Source organism: Macaca nemestrina, chromosome 19 (assembly GCF_043159975.1).
Source record: "Macaca nemestrina isolate mMacNem1 chromosome 19, mMacNem.hap1, whole genome shotgun sequence".
NCBI classification, from domain to species: Eukaryota; Metazoa; Chordata; class Mammalia; order Primates; family Cercopithecidae; genus Macaca; species Macaca nemestrina.
Genome location: NC_092143.1, coordinates 67528054 through 67551745, shown reverse-complemented (window position 1 = coordinate 67551745; position 23692 = coordinate 67528054). Strand labels below are relative to the sequence as shown.

General features: G+C 42.7%; 1 protein-coding gene across 1 annotated transcript in view; it reads right to left on the bottom strand.

Annotated features, from left to right (window-relative positions):
* The window catches only part of LOC105465188 (oxysterol binding protein like 1A), a 226096-nt gene extending 214011 nt beyond the window's left edge, over positions 1–12085 (bottom strand). Inside the window, exon 1 of the mRNA XM_011713465.2 lies at positions 11952–12085. The gene's annotated coding sequence lies outside the window, so the exon portion shown is untranslated. The remainder of the gene's footprint in view (positions 1–11951) is intronic.
* Between the last annotated feature and the right edge of the window lie 11607 nt (positions 12086–23692).

The following is a 23692-nucleotide window of genomic DNA, read 5'->3' as shown; positions in this document are numbered from 1 at the left end:
CATCCTGGCTAACACGGTGAAACCCCGTCTCTACTAAAAATACAAAAAAAAAAAATTAGCCGGGCGAGGTGGCGGGCGCCTGTAGTCCCAACTACTCGGGAGGCTGAGGCAGGAGAATGGCGTGAACCCGGGAGGCGGAGCTTGCAGTGAGCTGAGATCCAGCCATTGCACTCCAGCCTGGGCGGCAGAGCAAGACTCAGTCTCAAAAAAAAAAAAAAAAAAGTTTGAAGTATCTTCAAAACATACAAGAAGTTTTTTGTAACATTTTCCTTAGGTTCTTACTATATTGGGCTTACAGATAAAAAAGATTTAAAAATTCTCAAAGCTCTGTACAATAAAAATGAAAAGGATAAAAATAAATCTATTGGGCCAGGCGCCTTGGCTCATGCCTGTAATCCCAGCCCTTTGGGAGGCTGACGCAGGCGGATCACGAGGTCAAGAGATCAAGACGATCCTGGCCAACATGGTGAAACTCCGTCTCTACTGAAAATACAAAAATTAGCTGGGCATGGTGACCCCCGCCTGTAGTCCCAGCTACTCGGGAGGCTGAGGCAAGAGAATTGTTTGAACCCTGGAGGCGGAGGCTGCAGTGAGCCGAGATCACACCACTGCACTCCAGCCTGGTGACAGAGCAAGACTCCGTCTCAAAAAATGAATAAATAAATCTATTATCTACTTAAACAGTCCACTATAATATATAAACCACTGTAGTTACTCATAAATGCTGGGATTGAAACTAAAATTGATTCAACAAACGTTTCTTGAGTATCTACTGATGATAGGGGCTGTTATAGGCACTGGGGTACCATGATGGATAATATGGTCCCTGCCCTCCAGAACAGGGCAAACACGCAAACAACAATCACAACCTGTGGCAAGTACAGCAATGTACACGGAACAGTGGCTGCACAGAGCAGAAGGGGAGCGGTTAGCTATCTGCCAACATTAGTGATTAGATACAGAGAAAGTAAAATGTAAACTGGTACTTGAATAAGAAGTTCACCAAGATCACAGGGGTGAGCAAAGTTCCTTGGACACTAGATACATAATAGGGAGATTAACCAAGATATGGGATAGAAAATAAACAACGTGAGTGAAGATGTGACTCTATTTGGTTGTGGTGAGTTTGAGATTCCTGTGGGAAACAGAGATGAAGATGTTCAATAAGAAACTAGCAGGCTGGGCACGGTATCTCACGTCTGTAATCCCAGCACTTTGGGAGGCCAAGGTGGGCAGAGCAGTTGAGGTCAGGAGTTGGAGGCCAGCCTGGCCAACATGGTGAAACCCCATCTCCACTAAAAATACAAAAATTAGCCAGGGGTGGTGGCACATGCCTATAGTCCTAGCTACTTGGGAGGCTGAGGCACAAGAATCATTTGAACCTGGGAGGTGGAGGTTGCAGTGAGCTGACATTGTGCCACTGCACTCCAGCCTAGGTGGCAGAGTGAGACCCTGTCTCAGAAAAAAACAAACCAATAAACAAACAAACAAAAGGGCCCGGCGTGGTGATGCACGCCTGTAATCCCAGCACTTTGGGAGGCTGAGATGGGCGGATCACCTGAGGTCAGTTGTTCCAGACCAGCCTGGCCAACATGATGAAATCCTGTCTCTACTAAAAATACAAAAAATTAGCTGGGCGTGGTGGTGGGCGCCTGTAGTCCCCGCTACTCCGAAGGCTGAGGCCGGAGAATGGCGTGAACCCGGGAGGCGGAGCTTGCAGTGAGCCAAGAATGTGCCATTGCACCATTGCACCCCAGCCTATGCGACAAGAGTGAAACTTTGTCTAGGAAAAAAAAGAAGGAAGGAAGGAAGGAAGGAAGAAAGAGAAGGTAGCTAATTAATAACAGTTTAAGTACATGAAAGCAGTTATAGGGTAGAATTTTTTTTTTTTTTTTTTTTTTTTTTTTTGTTGTTGTTGAGACAGAGTCTCGCTCTGTCGCCCAGGCTGGAGTGCAGTGGTGCAATCTCAGCTCACTGCAAGCTCCGCCTCCAGGGTTCACGCCATTCTCCTGCCTCAGCCTCCAGAGTAGCTGGGACTACAGGTACCCGCCACCAGGCCCAGCTAATTTTTTTTGTATTTTTAGTAAAGATGGGGTTTTACTGTGTTAGCCAGAATGGTCTCGATCTCCTGACCTCATGATCCGCCCGCCTCGGCCTCCCAAAGTGCTGGGATTACAGGTGTGAGCCAACCGCACCTGGCCTGTAGGTTAGAATTTAAATAGCACCTGTAGTACCAGCCAATCATGGTGAGGATGGTTAAAGGGCAGGGAGCCGGGGGAGAGCTCCTATCTGATGACTGCCAATTTCCAGAATAAGAAAAGGGACAGATTTGTGGGTACCTGAGGAGAAGAGAGGACTCTTCCTATAAGACAGGATGGTAGGAGAGGAAAAAAATGGGTCATGGGGCCAATACAGTCATACAGATTGTTTTATTATTTTTAAGAAAGAGAAAGGAACAGAGCCAGTTAAATTTCACCAAGAAAAGGAAAAATCAACAACTCATGTTGCCCTTGTGCCTGAAGCCCACAAGTATCAGTTTCAAGACAGGCATTTGACTAAAACATATTCTTAAAGCAATCTGGACATTCTCTCACGTCCAAAGCAATTGATACTACATATTCAAAGCAATTTGACACTGCATGTTCAAAGCAACTGACATTACGTGTATCAAAACTAGTCTAGCTGTGCAGCCCAACCACACTCTAAAGATTTTCTGACTATGAAACTTCAGACTTAACCAAATAAGCAATACTTAGAGGATAAATTCCAAAATGCTAACAGGCATGTTCACTGCTTTTCCCTTATAATCTTTTATAATTTTAGAAAGGAATGGCAGGGGTGGGGAGGAGACTGGCACCTTCTCTTATCACCTCTTGGAAATGAGTGTGGTCATTTCTTCGGCTGTCCCTAGACTGTAAACTCGATTAGAACAAGTGCCTCATGTCTGTTCTGTTCCCCTATTATACCCCTAGCAAGGTGCCTAAAACATGGCTGGCAACCAAATATTAATTAACCAGATGGATGGATGAGGACTTAGTCCTTTGAAAACAAAGCAATCAGGTCTCCCTATAGGCAGGTCTACAGGCAATGCCTTACAAAAGGTAGTGACATAAAATTAACAGTTTTTTTTTTCTAATAAGCCACGGGAAATACATTTTTAAAAATATACACTGCCAGGCACAGTGGCTCACGCCTGTCTGTAATCCCAGCACTTTGGGAAGCCGAGGCAGGCAGATCACCTGAGGTCAGGAGTTCAAGACTAGCTTGGACAACATGGCGAAACCCCGTCTCTACTAAAAGTACAAAAATTAGCCAGGCGTGGTGACAGGCACCTGTAATCCCAGCTACTCAGGAGGCTGAGGCAGGAGAATCACTTGAACCTAGGAGGTGGAGGTTGCAGTGAGCCAAGATCACACCACTGCATTCCAGTCTGGGCGACAAGAGTGAGAATCTGTTTCAAAAAAAAAAAAAAATTATATCAAAAAAGGGAGAAATTGTTTAAAACACACCCCCCCCCAAGTATTTAGGTTGATAACTACTTTCTTAATTTTATGCATTTTTAATTTGTAAACTATTTCTATTAGTTTCTGACTAAAAGTTACCTTTAGAAGAAAATTCAAAATTGATTTTTTAAAGAATCATCCAAATTCATATGTTGAACAGATTTTTTAAAAACATTCTTCCAAATCATGAGAGCTTATACCAGAAAAGCACTTTGCCTCTGATATTTAAGCCAGAAGAAGATAAGCATTCCCAAATGCAGCTGGTCACAATGGATTGCAGCCATTTCTATCAGTGAACATGGTATTTTTCAAGACCACTTTTTAGCTCCTCTTCTCACATTCACGCAATTCCCAGCTCTGTTTTTAGATTAATGAGATTTTTCATGGCCGTAAGAATGTTTTCCAGGAAATAATTAGATGGAAAACATTTTGAGCTTCAAAAACCAAGAGACAAGAGACCATTTTTGCCTTACGTTTTCTCTCCTCCAAGGTCCACTAGGGAAAGCTAGACTTCTAATTTTTAAATTCTTTTGAGGACAGTAAATTTATATTTTGTTGCTTTATAAATATCGTAAAATTACTTAAACTGGTGACCATACTTGATAGTCTATGCCACTAAATCCCCACTTAATACAGTAGATAAATTCCATGGCCCCAACAGTTCTGAGATATTGACAAAGATTTTAAAACTTACAGCTCAAAGGGCGATGACTTGTTAAATTTGGTTGGAGTCTATTATTTTATCATTTGAACAGCTTGCTACTTTTCTTTACAATTCCAGCTTAATATCTACAGAATCAGCCAGGTGCAGTGGCTCACACCTATAATCCCAACATTCTGGGAGGCCAGGGAGAGCAGATCACTTGAGGCCAGGAGTTCGAGACCACCCTGGCCAACATGGTGAAACCCCATCTTTACTAAAAAATACAAAACTTGGCTGGGTGTGGTGGTGCACGCCTGTTATCCCAGCTACTGGGGAGGCTGAGGTATAAGAATCACGTGAACCCAGGAGGCAGAGGATGCAGTGACCCAAGATCACACTACTGCAGTCCAGTCTGGGTGACAGAGTGAGGCTCTGTCTCAAACAACAACAACAACAGAACCAAGACAGAAAATTCCTGGAGAAATCAAAGATAATAAAATTCAACAATAAGAGCTAATTCACCTGGGTGCGAGAAACTGAAAATATTTAATAATGTGCCCTTTTTCAGGAATAGACTTCTTAAAGGTATTAGAAAAGTTAAAACCCCAGACATCCAGGCTCAATTCACCTAGTCATACATATAAAAACATGCAATTGTAAATCTTAAAACATCAGAGAAGTATGGGGATGCCTCAAAAAATTAAACACAGAATTACCTATGATCCAGCAATTCTACTTCTGGGTATATACCCAAAAGAACTAAAAGCAAGGAATCAAACAGATATTTGTATTCCCATGTTCACAGCAGAAGTAACCTAAATGTCCACTGACAGATAAATGGAAAAACAAAATGTGACATACACAAGGTAATATAATTTAGCCTCTAAAAGGATGGGCGTGGTGGCTCATGCCTGTAATCCCAAGACTTTGTGAGGCCAAGGCAGGTGATCACTTGAGGTCAGGAGTTCGAGACCAGCCTGGCCAACAGACCAGGGAAACCCCATCTCTACTAAAAATACAAAAATTAGCTGGGCACGGTGGCACACGCCTGTAATCCCAGCTACTGGGGAGGCTGAAGCAGGAGAATCACTTCAACCTGGGAGACAGAGGTTGCAGTGAGCCAAGATCGCGCTACTGTACTTCAGCCTGGGCAATAGAGTGCGACTCCGTCTCAAAACAAAAAAGCCATTGAATAAAAAAAATTCAGACCCTGAATATTGTGTTTCTCATTTCCCATGCTCTTGCTCTCCAAATTTCAGCAGATTCAGGTAACTTTTTGGCCAGGTGCAGAGGCTCACCGCTGTAAGCCCAGCACTTGGGAAGTTGAGGCGGGCGGATCACCTAAGGTCAGGAGTTCGAGACCAGCCTGGTCAACATGGTGAAACCCCGTCTCTACTAAAAACACAAAAATTAGCCTAGTGTGGCAGTGTATGCCTGTAGTCCCAGCTACTGGGGAGGCTAAAGCCCAAGAATGGCTTCAGCCCGGGAAGCAGGGGTTGCAGTGAGCTGAGACCGTGCCACTGCACTCCAGCCTGGGAGACAAAGCAACACTTTGTCTCAATCAGTCAATCAGTCAATCAATGGAAGGAAATTCTGACACATGCTAGAACATGGACGAACCTGGAATACGTCATGCTAAGTGAAATAAACCCCTCACAAAAGGACAAATATTGTATGATTCCACTTAGATGAGACAGCTAAAATAGTCAAAGTCATACAGACAAAACATAGAATGGTGGTTGCCAGTGGCTGGAGAAGGGAGGAAGAAATAGGGGTATTGTTTAATGGGAACAGAGTTTCAGTTTAGGATGCAGGAAAAGGTTCTGGGGATGGACAGTGGTGATAGCTGTACTACAATGTGAATGTACACAATGCCACTGAGTAATACACAACAATGGGTAAAACAGGCCAGGTGTGATGGCTCATGCCTGTAATCCCACTGCTTTGGGAGGCTGAGGCAAGAGGATAGCCTGAGGCCAGGAGTTTAAGACTAGTCTGGGCAACACAGCAAGACCCCAGTCTCTACAAAAAAAAAATAATAATAATTACCAAGTGTCATGGTGCGTACCTATAGATCCAGCTACTTGGGAGGCTGAAGCAGGAGGACTACTTGAGCCCAGGAGTTCAAGGCTGCAGTGAGCTATGACCATGCCACTGCACTCCAGCTCTGGGCAGCAGAATGAAACTCTTTTTAAAAACAAACAAACAACAACAACAACAACAAAACCTAAAAGGACAAATTTGATGTTATGTACATTTTACCACACACAAAAAAAATCAGGAAGCATCTAAAATATGACTTGCACAATTGCCAAATGGCATTTGTACTTTTCTTTTTTTTTTTTTTTTTTTTTGAGACAGGGTCTGTCACCAAGGCTGGAGTACAGTGGCACAATCTCAGCTCACTGCAACCTCCTAGGCTCAAGTGATCCTCCCACCTCAGCCTCCCAAGTAACTGGGACTACAGGCACATGCCACCATGCCCAGCTAATTTTCATATTTTTTGTAGAGTTAGGGTTTCGTTGTGTTGCTGAGGCTGGTCTCAAACTCCTGGGTTCAAGCGATCTCTCCACCTCAGCCTCCCAAAGTGCTGAGATTACAGGCATTAGCCACTGCATCCAGCCAGTATTTGTACTCTTTTTATTTTTTGAGATGGAGTTTCGCTCTTGTTCTCCAGGCTGGAGTGCAATGGCACCATCTCGGTTCACCACAACCTACACCTCCCGGGTTCAAGTATTTCTCCTGCCTCAGCCTCCTGAGTAGCTGGGATTACAGACATGTGCCACCACGCCCGGCTATTTCATATTTTTAGTAGAGATGGAGTTTCTCCATGTTGGTTAGGCTGGTCTCAAACTCCTGACTTCAGGTGATCCGCCCACCTCAGCCTCCCACAGTGCTGAGATTACAGCATGAACCACCGCACCCGGCCCTATAATCTTAATAAATACAAACGGAGACTATTCAAAAATTATTAAAAATATATGTTGTGATTAGTTTTTAAATTCTCAGATACTAATTTTATGATTGCTGTTACATTAATATTTAAAATACATTGTGTGCTATAAATTTGAATGAGAAAAATTAAATATCTATGAAGAAAACATCCTATAAACTAAATCTTAAAAACATAAAAACCAGTACTGTGCTTCGCCTTACACTCCAAAGTAGTCAGCTGCCTTTTTTTGAAATAGGGTCTCAGTCAGTTGCCCAGGATGGAGTGCAGTGGCACGATCATGCTTCACTGCAGCCTCAAACTCCTGGACTCAAGCAATCCTCCCACCTTGGCCTCCTGAGTAGCTGGGACCACAGGTGCATGCCACCATACCTGGCTAATTTTTGTATCTTTCATAGAGGTGAGGTCTGGCAATGTTGCCCAGACTGGTCTCGCACTCCTGGCCTCAAGGAATTATCCTGTCTTGCCTTCCAATGTGCTGGAATTACAGGCATAAGCCACCTCGCCCAGCCTGTAGTTAGCTGCTTAATGGTGTGCTTTCTCCTGACACTACATTCTTTTAATACCAGCAAGGTATTAAAGATTAAAGTAACTACATAAAACATGGCAATGGCAAAAAAAAAAAATACATATTTGCTCTAACTATGATTAGTTGCTAGTAATCAGTAATTTCTCTGATGCACTCATATGCCTACATGTATGTATATGTGTACACATTATGCACACATGTGCAGATACACATATTATACATACAGAAAACTCTGACATTTGTGATAACATAAATGCATTTTTTGCTTGTTTTAGAAACTGAACATTGGTAGACAAATTCATACTTAATCTAACACTCTGATCCCAGAGCTGAAGCAACTGAAAAGCCCCAAGGTGAAGTTACTTGCCAAGTGTTAACAGTAGAGTCACAGCCAGAATGTAGAAGGGGTGAAATAATGGTACGTATTTTATAAAATTCAATTCAGCTGCAAAACTTAAATTGATTCTCATTAGTGCGCCTGTGTAAGCACCGAGGAAGGTGAATCTGAATTATGGCTTGAGTGCCTCATTTTAAAAAGCTTTATTCATTAACTGAGAATACCTAAAACATGGCAATTTAAGGAAAACAGGAGCAAATTATAAAGCCTATTTTGGGAAGCACTAACCTGTATTGTTTTAAGTTAGAAGACAAAATTTTTATCACTTAATTTTTAATTCAGTGAAACTTTTTCTCTAACTTCCTCAATAAGTTTTTGTGCCCTAATAAAAAGCATTCCTCTTCCGGAGAAGAAATGATGGAGAATTGGCCAGAATTGTAATGTGTCATCTTATGGTTTGTAAAGCACTGAAATCATAAAATGTTTATGCCAAATTATTATTTACTTTATATTTGATAAATTTACATTACCTTCTTTTATTCATATCCATTCCATACCCACACTGACTTGGATGCCATGCAGACATAATAAAAAACCAACCCTATCACTGGGTATTTATTTTATCCATATTCGGTTGGAAATTTTAATGTTTGTTAAAATTAGTAAAAATTAAATAAGCTTCATAACTTTGCTCAATGAAGTTGTTTAAAATAACTTTAGGTGCTATAATTTTAGCTGCTTTAACAATTAAGCACTAACCCCTAGATGCACCCCTGATTTCAATTTCAACTTGACAGATTCTGAAAACTATTAACTACTGTTTCAAAACAGGGCAGGTACGAAGAGCAGAGAAGTCTACAAATTTGACAAATCAAGTTTAGTAACAAAAATCCTAGCAAGGAGGCTGATTGTTACCTTTTAATGATAAAATTCCCTAAATTTTAGAAAAATGCATTAAAATTTTCCCATTTCAATTATTTCACATTTGAAAATTAACTTTCAAACTCGATTAAACTCATGTATGATAATACTGGCCATTTATGCATCATAGAAATGCCTCTTTAAAGAAAGACTTTAAACACAAAGTAAAAACACGTGGCTACTTTCCATTGTCACATGATAGGAAAATAGACAGTTAAAGACTGCTTTCACTATACAGTAATTTCCTCCTTGCAGGCTGATAAATAAAAATAAAGTGAGTGACCTAGTTTATCTTCCTAGTAATAGCATTAAAACTATTTCTTATACTAGCCCACCTCAAACAGCCCCCTTAATATTGACAGTACCGACACAGCATTAGTGGCAGAGTCCAGGTGAGGAAAAACATTTCTAGAGACCAAGAACATCACATAAGATACTTATATGACACCACAATCATAAATATATATATACTATACAGAGTACACAACAGTGTCTTTTCTTAAACTTCATGAATTGTTAGCGTAAGCTGGTGACTGCAGTGCTAAAACCTGTCCTCTTTCTACGAAATTCAGAGAACTTGCTAGGTCTTCAAAAAAGTTCTGATTGCCAAAGTTCAAACTCAGCTTGGACGAACTGACAAGCTTCTGAAGGATATCAAATTTCTCACATGCACTTGATATCATATTCTCTCTTCTCCACTAAGTTATTCGTTTGACCGATTTCTGCTTTCCGCCTACTACTTTTCTCAATGAATACATATAATGTATAAAAGCTCAGCTTCCAGTACTGTCAAGAGGTAAGAAACTGACACAGTTAACAACTTAAAAATATTATGATCAGATATACAGATGTATCTCTAAGTAAAATAAAGCCACAAGGAGAAAATTTGTAATGTATTAATATTTAACAGGCATTGCGCCATGTTATTACTCAAAAAGACTGGCTATATTCTTCAACCTAATTGTTGTTGGTTCTAAAACAGTATCATTTCCCCTTGTTTTGAGGAAATGATGGGGATAATTTTTCTTTTTTTTCTTTTTTGAGAAGGAGTTTCGCTCTTGTCACCCAGGCTAGAGTGCAACGGTGCAATCTCTACTCACTGCAACCTCTGCCTCCTGAGTTCAAGCGATTCTCCAGCCTCAGCCTCCCGAGTGGCTGGGATTACAGGCGCCCACCACAATGCCCGGCTAATTTTTGTATTTTTAGTAGAGACAGGGTTACACCATTTTGGCTAGGCTGCTCTCGAACTCCTGACCTCAGGTGATCTGCCCGCCTCGGCCTCCCAAAGTGCTGGGATTACAGGCATGAGCCACCGCGCCTGGCCAGGAATACTTTTATAGAAATAATACCTGTGGTTCACGCCTGTAATCCCAGCACTTTGGGAGGCTGAGGCGGGCGGATCATAAGGTCAGGAGTTCGAGACCAGCCTGACCAACATGGTAAAGCCTCACCTTTACTAAAAATACAAAAAATTAGCAGGGCGTGGTGGCATGTGCCTGTAATCCCAGCTACTTGGGAGGCTGAAGCAGGAGAATCGCTTCAACCCGGGAGGCAGAGGTTGCAGTGAGCCGAGATCGTGCCATTGCACTCCAGCCTGGGCAACAGAGCCAGACTCTGTCTCAATTTAACAACAACAACAACAACAAAAACAGAGAAATCCTACCTGCCTGCTCTGAATCACTAGTCGGCTAGAATAATACGTGCAAAAATGAGCAGCCTCCAGAGAGAAGAATTAGCCACCCACCATAAATTTCTGATTCACAATGAGATATTTAGCAAGTGTCATTTTGATAAACAACCTTCACAAAATACTACACTGAGATAACAAATGTTTCAGATTAATCTACTCAATCTTTGGCAGTTAAGTCCTATTTTGACTATCTGTTGCTCAACACTAGAGAAGAGTTACACTTCCTGGGAGAAATAAAAAAGACAATAGTTAAATTTTCAGAAAGGATTGTTACTGACAGTTTTCTCCTCTTTTCCCCCAATAAACTGTAGACAAAGCCCACTTAGTGGTTTAGAATTAGGGAATTAAAAGGCGGATTTTGTTACTATGCTGTAATGAAGAATCTTCACAATTCCAGCTTGAGGGGGGTAGGGGGCTGGCTCAGAATTTACACCCATCACACTGCCGCAAAAAAATTCATTGTACCAGGGTTAGACTGCGAATACTGCTCCCCTCAGAACGAATCCGCAAATTATTTCCCAAATGCTGAGTACAGAGGTGAGGAGGTTCCAAACTCCAAATCCAGAATGCACCTACTACAGGGCAAAGACTGAAGTTTTCAGGGAAAACACACCACCGATTTTAGAGCTGATTTAATTATATTAACTATTCAGACACCTAATAGCCACATTTGCAACATTCAAGCAATCTTATTTAAGCTAACAATATCACACTGCCCACAGTTCCATTTCACAATACCGTCTGCCTAAAAACGACAACTTGAACTGAAAACTAATACTAAATTAGGATAACCCTTTTCAGTGCCTCCTGCTAATCATTAGGGCAGCGGGATAAGTGAATTGTTCAAGTCTATTGTGCAGCTGCGCTCTCATTCAGTTTCGGAATCTCCCTTGGATATTCGTTCCTGCTTGTAGAACCGACCACGCGGTACATTGGGAAACAGTCACATGAACAATGCGTGACTTCCATTGTGCATCAATCCTCCTCTTGTTAGGAGGAAATTAAAAAGTCACGATGGACACACGAAAGTATCGAGAAGGCACGCAGCTGAAGATATGGTGGGGGATGCATGCGGCACCAGCATGGTCGTGGCACCCGAGTGGAAGTGCAACAAATGCCAACATCTTGTTACTTTTAACGCCTAACTTCCTGCAGCGCTGGAGCAGCCAGCGGCCGCCGGGAAGACGAGCTCGGCTGCAGCCCTGCGTCGCCGCGCCACGACCAGACCATTCTCTGAGACGCCCGGGACTGGAGCGCCCACCCCCAACCAGGCGCGGACAGACCTCCCGAGGGTAGCCCGGCGCAGCCCGGCGGGAACCCATCAGCGCGGGAACCAGCCTCGAACTCCAGGCGGGGACAGCCGCGAGAAACTGACCTACGCGGTCACCCGGGCTCCTAGAGCAACCGAGGCGGGGGCCACGACCGCAGGCTTCCCGTCTGCCCGCCCCACGTCGAGAAAGTGGTCGTCACCGACTCTCGCTGGCACTCCCCGAGGACGCTGGAGCCCGCGTAACGACTGTCTTCGGGACCCGGGGCCGGGACCAGGGCGGAGCGCGAGGTGGCGCCGCCCCTCCCTGCAGCCCGCTCCTGGAATGCGCACCCTCCTGGCGAGCTGGCATCCCGCCCGACCTGTGACCGCAGCGGGGACACGCCCATTTCCCGCCCACTCCCCGCCCCTGCCTGGCCTGCCCACGCCCCCGGCCTGCTCCTGTCCCGCCTGGGCCACCGGCGCTGGTTCCAGGTTTTGCCAACTACTAGCGAGGCGCAAGGCCTTCGCGCTCCTCCCACCACACCCCGAGGGAAGAAGGGGCAGGCCCTACCCCGAGACTACAAGGGACCGCCGTGTGAGCCAGTGGAAGACCCCCGTCCCCAGGCAAAATATAAGTCCTGGATTAATACTCTGGAAGTTTGTCATTAAGCAATATATCACCCAGCTGCGCAGATTTTTTTCCTTTTTGCTTTGGCTGCAACTCCACCCGTGGGAACTTAATTGGCAATATAAATTAGACAATTTACAAAAAACACCTCCTTTTACTTTCACATGTGAAAGGAAGCCCTTAAAATGCCATACAGGTGTAACCATTATAGAATAGATATGTGTGAGACAAGGATTTACAAAATTTCCTCACCTGCTCCCCTCCAGATTCCATGCACAAGGTGTCTAGTTAGAGGAGTTAGCAAATAGTCTATAACGTGAAGGTTCAAACTCTAGCATAATTCCACGGTTTTTGTTTTTTTTCTTTTTTTAGGGCAGGGTCTCACTCTGTCTTCCAAGCTGGAGTGTAGTGGCGCGATCTCGGCTCACTGCAGCATCGTCTTCTGGGTTCAAGCGATCCTCCGGCCTCAACTGGACTACAGGCGCGCCCTGCTGCGCGTGGACAATTTTTGTATTTTTAGTAGAGACAGGCTATCCCTGTGTTGCCCAGGCTGGTCTCCAACTCCTGGGCTCAGGCGGTCCTCCTTGCCTCGACCTTCCAAAGTGTTGGGATTACAGGCGTGAGCCATCCCTGCAGGCCACAGCTCTGCTTTTTAAAAACATTTCTGCATAAAAAGACAGGAAATTACGAGCATCCGAAAACTGATTTCTGCTTTCCTGAATTTTCCAAATGTATTTAATGAACACGTTCTTTTGCAATGAAAAAGTAACAAATAGGTATTGTTTTTTAAAGGACTGCAGTTTTTCCATCAAGTCTAGAATCATGTATTGAGAACCTATCATAGGCCCGTTTGTCATTGTGATACCTGTGAAACAGCATACAGTAGATCTTTTGAAATGATGTTTTTGGATACCACAAGCAATGCTGCTGGTGTATCTCAGACTGGCATCATCTTTTATTAACAAAGCAGGCACTTTACTGGCACAATACTTCAACTGCAAAATGTGTGGTACTAAAGCAGTCATATTTGTCTGGAAAAGAAGAAACCTCAGGGTTTATTATCTAAGGATATTGGGCCATCTTTTTTTTTTTTTTTTTTTTTTTTGACACAGAGTTTTGCTTTTGTGCAGTGGTGCAATCTTGGCTCACTGCAACCTCTGCCTCCCAGGTTCAAGGGATTCTCCTACCTCAGCCTCTTAAGTAGCTGGGACTACAGGCGCACGCCACCATGCCCAGCTAACTTTTGTATTTTTAGTAGAGATAGGGTTTCACTCTGTTTGTCAGTCTGGTCTCAAACTCCTGACCTCAGGTGATCCACCCGCTTCAGCCTCCCAAGGTGCCGGGATTACAGGTGTGAGCCACCACACCCGGCCTTGAACCATCTTCATAGCAAAAATAAAGCTACCAAAATAATGACAATAATAATTGGCTACTGAAATAATTTTCCATGATTCCATGAAAGTCTTCATTCTCTCTGTGATGATTTAATTACCTAAATTCACAACTTGCACTTTGCAACTCCCTTCTACAGTTTGTAAATGAAAAACAGATTGCAGTCAATAGGAGGATGAAGTATTAATCACTACAGTTATCAATAAGAGAAGTTCCAATCTTGATAGCATTACTATTTGTACTGTATTTTCAAAGGACTTTATTTGGTATTTCCATAAAATATGCAGAAAAGATATCTTATTGGCATTTATATTACTGACTGCTAGTACAGGTAAAATCACCATGATGTCATAACAGAATTCATTATTCTAGAACACTGTGTCTAATGGAACTTTCTGCGATGATAGGAATGTTCTATAATTCTACCTTGTCCAGTACAGTAGCCACTAGCCACATGTGACTGTTGAGCACTTGAAATGTGGCGTGACTGAAGGTTTCAAGTTGTATTTAATTTAAATAGCCACATGTGGATAGCAGTTACCATATTGGGCAGTGCAGTTCTAGAATAACAAAACTATCACCAGATTGTCCCCATCATGTCATACTCTATTTTAAGAAACATTTGGCAGAAATAGAACCTCTGGAACTAGTTAATAAATATTTTCCTTCGTATTCCTTTCTGAGCTTTAGGTGGATAGATATTTTAACTTTGCAGATGCCGCATATTAAAGTAACTATTAATGTGATCCTTACATATATAAGTAGGAATTGCAATGGAAACTCTGACTGGTTGCGAAACGGGTTTGGGAGTAGCGAACCCTTGGCCCTGTCATTCTCGGGCCTGCCTGACCCACACTGAAAGTGAACAGGTTAACTTTAGACCAGGATGGGCTTCATCAGAATTGCTCATTGCCTAGTTCAGACTGGCTTCACCTTGGACCCTTTTGTTTCAGGAAACTTAGAAGCCCAAATCTTTCCCTCCCCATATTCCAATGACCTCCTTCAGAATGTGATCCTCTTTAGATTGTAGTACCTAATGTCTGTGCCCTTGCAGTTTTGTCTTCAGCCTGAGACATCCCAGAATGCACTTAGTGCATTGCATGTTTTAAAAACACTCCCCTGGTGCCAAGGTAACTTTGAAGTGCTGCAGGAACACGCTAAAGGCTTAAGTCTCATTAAAAGGAGGATTTTATGGACTGAGACTTTGGGGAGGGCTTTGGGTAATTACTGCCTGGAATACTGAAAAGTAGGTCATATGTCATCAGGCAAATGCGGATAAACTGTTGAGTTGAGGGAAATGAATCATTCCCTTATACCTAGAAATGAAAGACATTGTAGTTACTATTAACTCCAGACCATCAAAGCTATGAGGTCATTGGGAGTTTTTCTCTCTTAAAAGTGGTCTAAATTTGTTATTTGTCATTTGTGCCATTACACTCAGTTTATTTAATAACAAAAATGAATTGGTATATATTCAGATATTAAATTCTTTTTATTTAGACTTACTTTTGTACCCATCTCTCTTTTCCTGCAGATATGACACACAGGTGTCTAAGCAACTGCCTTCCAACAGTGATTGATTTTGCTGGTTCCCCACACAAAAAGTTTGGAAGAGACCCTTATGTCTTCTGTAGAGTTTCTTGGTTGTAAGCAGCAAGCACTCATGCTGGCTAACTTAAGCAAATAAAGAATATATCACACAGACATCAAAGAAACAGCTGGAAATCTGGCTTGGCAAAGGCCGGATTAGGGCACTCCCTGGGGATGTGGGTAGTAGGAACCAGTCTATAGTTTTTCCTCAGTGCCAACACTGGGAAAGAATATGTTCCAATTATTTTCATTTTCCTATCCTTTTGTCTTTCTTCAGAAGAAGCAAAGTTGAGACATAGTCTTTCATAGCTTTTCCCATAAGGTATGTGCTCCTTGGGCAACATTTTCAACTCAACCTTTAGCCCTTAGCTTGCGTTTTCTCTTTGATTTTTCTTTTGAGACAGGGGTCTTGCTCTGTCACCCAGGCTGGAGTACAGTGGCATGATCATGGCTTACTGCAGCCTCAACCTCCCAGGCTCAAGCTATTCTCCCACCTCAGCCTCCCAATTAGTTGGGACTACTGGTGCAAGCCACCATGCCCAGCTAAGTTTTGTTTATTTTTTATAGAGACAGGGTCACACTATGTTGCCCAGGGTGGTCTCAAACTCTGGTTTGAGCAATCTGCCCACCTTGGCCTCCCAAAGTGCTGGGATTGTGGGCATGAACCACCTCACCTGGCCTATCTTTCTTTATTCATCATGAATATACCCTGCTTAGCCTGGTCAACATGGAGAAACCCCGTCTCTACAAAACAAAAATTAGCCAGGCATGGTGGCATGACCTGTAGTCCCAGCTACTCAGGAGGCTGAGGTGGGAGGATCACTTGAACCTGGTAGGTGGAGGCTGCAGTGAACTGAGATCACATCACTGCACTCCAGCCTGGGAGACAGAGAGAGACCCTGCCTCAAAAAAAAAAAAAAAAAAAAAAAAATCCGAATATATCCCGCTTTTCTATCCATAATTGTCTGCTCAAGCAGTGTGCCTGACAGTCATATGACCCCTTCTAGGAAGCCTTGGAAAGTCTGCCCTGCCTATTGCCCCTTTTTGAGGACTTCATTATGCAGCCTACAATTCTTGCGCAGCTGAGGGAGCAAGAGCAGGGCCTCCTAAATGGCACCTTTCTATTAGGCTTACCAAGGGCCTGGTAAACATGCTCTGCCCAACAGGAAATCTCTATACTGAGTAGCAGTGAACCATCTAGATTTCTCTCTTGGGTAGGTTTAACCGTGACGCATGCAAAGGACAGTCCTTAGTCAAGGTAGATGCAGAAAGGCTCACAGAGGGAAGTGACAGCAGAGAGAAAGCAGAATCCATGGGACAGCCTGAAGGAGAATAGAGAAAAGATGACCAGGAGCCGCAGAAGCAACAGCAGAGAGAGAATGATTGAGACCCCAGAATGTGGAAACACTAGGGTAGGGAGCAAAGGATGGCGCCCCCTGCTGAGAGGTCCAGAATGGCTGGCTGCACATCTTCAATAATCTTCTGCAGCAGCGCAAGGTCTCTGCTTTTATGTCTTTGTATTGTTGCAGTAAATTCTTACTCTTTATCTGATGTAACCTGAGTGTTTTTCTATTCCTTGAGCCCAGAAAAAGCCTAATACACCATTACAATCCCCTTTCCTGTTCTCATCTCTCCCATTTTAATCTGTAACCAATAACCTTGTGGATACCTCCTTTCTTTTCAATAGCCATCTCTTCAGGGTCTCATGCTGTTCTTTGCTCTTCTGACTCTTCTAAAATGCATCTCTTTTCCAGATCCCTACTAACCACCGCTATCTATATCTCAGTCACCTGTCAGCACCTGCTACAGGTCAAAGGCCCCATTCTCAATGAGTTACAGTAGAAGGCGATTTTACTTCATTCACTGAAGTTACAAAGATCAAGGGTAGGAACCTCATAGGCCGGCAGTCTCTGGGCCTAAATTGGAAGTATGAACCAAATCACTGACTCCTGGGTGTTAGATTTGTTAGAGTCGTCAGAAATCATCTAGTTTAATCTGAAGCCTAAAGCCAGACTGTCCTCAACCACATTAGGAAGAGGTTGCCCGTCCCCCACCCCACCCATCTGTGACTGGGAACTTTCCAGACTGGCAGGTCACTACTTCACACTGCAGCCCAACCACTTTTTTTTCCAACATTAAGAATGTGGGGCCAGGCATGGTGGCTCATGCCTATAATTCCAGCACTTTGTGAGGTCCAGGCGGGCAGATCGTTTGAGCCCAGGAGTTCAAGACAAGCCTGGGCAACATGCCAAAACCTTGTCTCTACAAAAAATAACAGGAAAATAAAAAAAAAAAAATCTGTGTGTGGCGGCACACAAATGTAGTCTGAACAACTCATGAGGCTGAGACTGGAGGATCGCTGGAGCCCAGAAGGTCGAGGCTGCAGTGAGCCATGATCGTGCCACTGCACTCCAGCCACAGAGTTAGAGGCAGTCTCAAAAAAACAAAAAGGTTTGAAGACGATGGTCATGAGTAGCCTTGTTATTTCTTTTCCATGTTTCAACCCATCTTCATGCTCCAACTGGTCATGGTAGTCTAACAGAGTTAGACTAACACAGAATTAAACATACCACAACTGTTTCTATGAAGCCAAAGAGGGTAGGGAAGTCTTCTCTTAGTAAGTCCTATGATAATATCAACTTTTCTAAACTTATGGCCTTTTTTCCATACATATTGTGTCTGACCTCTCCACTGCTCTCTGGTGGTAGCTAATTTTTCTCACTTAATAGAGACCTGGGAGAAGGAGGTGGTGGAGTTAGACTGGAGAAAGAAAGCAGGGAGTGCAGCAAAGAAGTTATACATTTATATACAAATTCCTGGCCTCATGAAGTTTATAAGCTAATTTGGTAGGCAAAGTATACAATTAAAACTCATAAAAAATTAAGCCATAACAGCCAAAAATGGTAAGTAAAATAAATTCTAAAGGATTTAGGAGGACTAGAATAGAGAAGACATTTAGAAGTAGTGGTATTGGGGGGGCACACCCATGATGGCTGAATAGGAACAGCTCCAGCCTCCAGCTCCCAGCATGAGCCACACAGAAGATGGGTGATTTCTGCATTTTCAACTGAGGTACCGGGTTCACCTCACTGGGGCATGTTGGACAGTTGGTGCTGGTCCGCAGGTGCAGCCCGACCAGTGAGAGGTGAAGCAGAGCAAGGCATCGCCTCACCTGGGAAGTTCAATGGGGAAGGGAATTCCTTTTCCTAGCCAAAGGAAATTGAGACACACACACCTGGAAAATCGGGTAACTCCCACCATAATACTGTGCTTTTACCAAGGGTCTTAGCAAACAGCACACCAGGGGATTACATCCCACACCTGGCCTGGAGGGTCTGACACCCACAGAGCCTCCCTCACTGCTAGCACAGCAGTCTGAGATCTAACTGCAAGGTGGCAGTGAGGCTTGTGGGGGGAGCACCTGCTATTGCTGAGGCTTAAGTAGGTAAGCAAAGCCGCTGGGAAGCTCGAATTGGGTGTAGCCCACCACAGCTCAAGGAGGCTTGTCTGCCTCTGTAGACTACTCCTCTGGGGACAGGGCACAGCTAAACAAAAAACAGCAGAAACCTCGGCAGAGGTAAATGTCCCTGTCTGACAGCTTTGAAGAGAGCAGTGGATCTCCCAGCATGGAGGTTGAGATCTGAGAATGGACAGACTGCCTGTCAAGTGGGTCCCTGACCCCTGAGAAGCCTAACTGGGAGACATCCACTAGGTGTAGACTGACACCTCACACCTCACACAGCTGGGTACATCCCTGAGACAAAGCTTCCAGAGTGAGAATCAGACAGCAACAATTGCTGTTCAGCAATATTCTATCTTCTGCAGCCTCCATGGCTGATACCCAGGCAAACAGGGTCTGGAGTGGACCTCAAGCAAACTCCAACAGACCTGCAGCTGAGGGTCCTGATTGTTAGAAGGAAAACTAACAAACAGAAAGGACACCCACACCAAAACCCCATCAGTACGTCACCATCGTCAAAGACCAAAGGCAGATAAAACCACAAAGATGGGGATAAAGCAGTACAGAAAACCTGGAAATTCAAAAAATCAGAGCATGACTCCCCCTGCAAAGGAACGCAGTTCATCACCAGCAACGGAACAAAAGCTGGATGGAGAATGACTTTGACGAGTTGAGAGAAGAAGGCTTCAGTTGATCAAACTTCTCAGATCTAAAGGAGCAACTATGTAACCAGCGCAAAGAAACTAAAAAACCTTGAAAAAAGATTTGACGAATGACTAACTAGAATAACCAATGTAGAGAAGTCCTTAAAAGAATTGATAGAGATGAAAACCGTAACACGAGAACTACGTGACAAATGCACAAGCTTCAGTAACTGACTCGTTCAACTGGAAGAAACAGTATCAGCGATTGAAGATCAAATGAATGAAATGAAGTGAGAAGAGAAGTGTAGAGAAAAAAAGAATAAAAAGAAATGAACAAAGCCTCCAAGAAATATGGGATTTTGTGAAAAGACCAAATCTACATCTGATTGTTGTGCCTGAAAGTGACGGGGAAACTGGAACCAAGTTGGAAAACACTCTGCAGGATATCATGCAGGAGAACTTCCGCAACCTAGTAAGGTAGGCCAACATTCATATTCAGGAAATACAGAGAACACCACAAAGATACTCCTCAAGAAGAGCAACTCCAAGACACATAATTGTCAGATTCACCAAAGTTGAAATGAAGGAAAAAATGTTAAGGGCAGCCAGAGAGAAAGATCGGGTCACCCACAAAGGGAAGCCCATCAGACTAACAGCAGATCTCTTGGCAGAAACTCTACAAGCCAGAAGAGAGTTGGGGCCAATATTTGACATTCTTAAAAAAAGGAATTTTCAACCCAGAATTTCATATCCAGCCAAACTAAGTTTCATAAGTGAAGGAGAAATAAAATCCTTTACAGACAAGCAAATGCTTAGAGATTTTGTCACCACCAGGCCTGCCCTACAAGAGATCCTGAAGGAAGCACTAAACATGGAAAGGAACAACCAGTACCAGCCGTTGCAAAAACATGTCAAAATGTAAAATCCATCGATGCTAGGAAGAAAGTGCATCAACTAACAAGCAAAATAACCAGCTAATATCATAATGACAGGATCAAATTCACACATAACAATATTAACGTTAAATGTAAATGGACTAAATGGTCCAATTAAGACACAGACTGTCAAATTGGATAAAGAGTCAAGACCCATCAGTTTGCTGTATTCAGGAGACCCATCTCACATGCAGAGACACACATAGGCTCAAAATAAAGGGATGGAGGAAGATCTACCAAGCAAATGGAAAACAACAACAACAAAAAAGCAGGGGTTGCAAACCTAGTCTCTGATAAAACAGACTTTAAACCATCAAAGATCAAAACAGACAAAGAAGGCCATTACATAATGGTAAAGGGAGCAATTCAACAAGAAGAGCTAACTATCCTAAATATATGTGCACTCAATACAGGAGCACCCAGATTCATAAAGCATGTCCTTAGAGACTTACAAAGAGACTTAGACTCCCATACAATAATAATGGGAGACTTTAACACCCCACTGTCAACATTAGACAGATCAACAAGACAGAAAGTCAACAAGGATATCCAGGAATTGAACTCAACTTTGCACCAAGTGGACCTAATAGACATCTACAGAACTCTCCACCCCAAAGCAACAGAATATACATTCTTCTCAGCACCACATCGGACTTATTCCAAAATTGACCACATAGTTGGAAGTAAAGCACTCCTCAGCAAATGTAAAAGAACAGAAATTAAAACAAACTGTCTCTCAGACCACAGTGCAATCAAACTAGAATTAGGACTAAGAAACTCAATCAAAACCGCTCAACTACATGGAAACTGAACAATCTGCTCCTGAATGACTACTGGGTACATAATGAAATGAAGGCAGAAATAAAGATGTTCTTTGAAATCCATGAGAACAAAGATACAACATACCAGAATCTCTGGGACACATTTAAAGCAGTGTGTACAGGGAAATTTATAGCATTAAATGCCCTCAACAGAAAGCAGGAAAGATCTAAAATTGACACCCTAATATCACAATTAAAAGAACTAGAGAAGCAAGAGCAAACACAATTAAAAGCTAGCAGAAGGCAAGAAATAACTAAGATCAGAGAAGAACTAAAGGATATAGAGACACAAAAACCCCTCCAAAAAATCAATGAATCCAGGAGCTGGTTTTTTGAAAAGATCAACAAAATTGATAGACTGCTAGCAAGACTAATAAAGAAGAAAAGAGAGAAGAATCAAATAGATACAATAAAAAATGATAAAGGGGATATCACCACCGACCCCACAGAAATACAAACTACCATCAGAGAATACTATAAACACCTCTACGCAAATAAACTAGAAACCCTAGAAGAAATGGATAATTTCCTGGACACTTACACTCTCCCAAGACTAAACCAGGAAGAAGCTGAATCCCTGAATAGACCAATAGCAGGCTCTGAAATTGAGGCAATAATTAATAGCCTACCAACCAAAAAAAGTCCAGGACCAGATGGATTCACAGCCGAATCCTACCAGAGGTACAAAGAGGAGCTGGTACCATTCCTTCTGAAACTGTTCCAATCAATAGAAAAAGAGGCAATTCTCCCTAACTCATTTTACGAGGCCAACATCATCCTGATACCAAAGCCTGGCAGAGATGCAACAAAAAAAGAGAATTTTAGACCAATATCCCTGATGAACATTGATGCAAAAATCCTCAGTAAAATACTGGCAAACCAAATCCAGCAGCACATCAAAAAGTTTATCCACCATGATCAAGTGGGCTTCATCCCTGGGATGCAAGGTTGGTTTAACATTCACAAATCAATAAACATAACCCAGCATATAAACAGAACCAAAGACAAAAACCACATGATTATCTCAATAGATGCAGAAAAGGCCTTTGACAAAATTCAACAGCCCTTCATGCTAAAAACTCTCAATAAATTCGGTACTGACGGAACATATCTCAAAATAATAAGTTATTTATGACAAACCCACAGCCAATATCATACTGAATGGGCAAAAACTGGAAGCATTCCCTTTGAAAACTGGCACAAGACAGGGATGCCATCTCTCACCACTCCTATTCAACATAGTGTTGGAAGTTCTGGCCAGGGCAATCAGGCAAGAGAAAGAAATAAACGGTATTCGGTTAGGAAAAGAGAAGTCAAATTGTCCCTGTTTGCAGATGACATGATTGTATATTTAGAAAACCCCATTGTCTCAGCCCCAAATCTCCTTAAGCTGATAAGCAACTTCAGCAAAGTCTCAGGATACAAAATCAATGTGCAAAAATCACAAGCATTCTTATACACCAATAACAGACAAACAGAGAGCCAAATCATGAATGAACTCCCATTCACAATAGCTTCAAAGAGAATAAAATACCTAGGAATCCAACTTATAAGGGATGTAAAGGACCTCTTCAAGGAGAACTACAAACCACTGCTAGGTGAAATAAAAGAGGAAGAGGACACAAACAAATGGAAGAACATACCATGCTCATGGATAGGAAGAATAATTATTGTGAAAATGGCCATATTGTTCAAGGTAATTTACAGATTCAATGCCATCCCCATTAAGCTACCAATGACTTTCTTCACAGAATTGGAAAAAAACTGCTTTAAAGTTCATATGGAACCAAAAAAGACCCCACATGGCCAAGACAATCCTAAGCCAAAAGAACAAAGCTAGAGGCATCACGCTACCTGACTTCAAACTACACTACAAGGCTACAGTAACCAAAACAGCATGGTACTGGTACCAAAACAGAGATACAGACCAATGGAACAGAACGGAGCCCTCAGAAATGATACCACACATCTACAGCCATCTGATCTTTGACAAACCTGACAAAAACAAGAAATGGGGAAAGGATTCCCTATTTAATAAATGGTGCTGGGAAAATTGGCTAGCCATAAGTAGAAAGCTGAAACTGGATCCTTTCCTTACTCCTTATACGAAAATTAACTCAAGATGGATTAGGGACTTAAATGTTAGACCTAAAACCATAAAAACCCTAGAAGAAAACCTAGGTAATACCATTCGGACATAGGCATGGGCAAGGACTTCATGTCTGAAACATCAAAAGCGATGGTAACAAAAGCCAAAATTGACAAATAGGATCTAATTAAACTAAAAAGCTTCTGCACAGCAAAAGAAACTACCATCAGAGTGAACAGGCAACCTACAGAATGGGAGAAAATTTTTGCAATCTTCTCATCTGACAAAGGGCTAATATCCAGAACCTA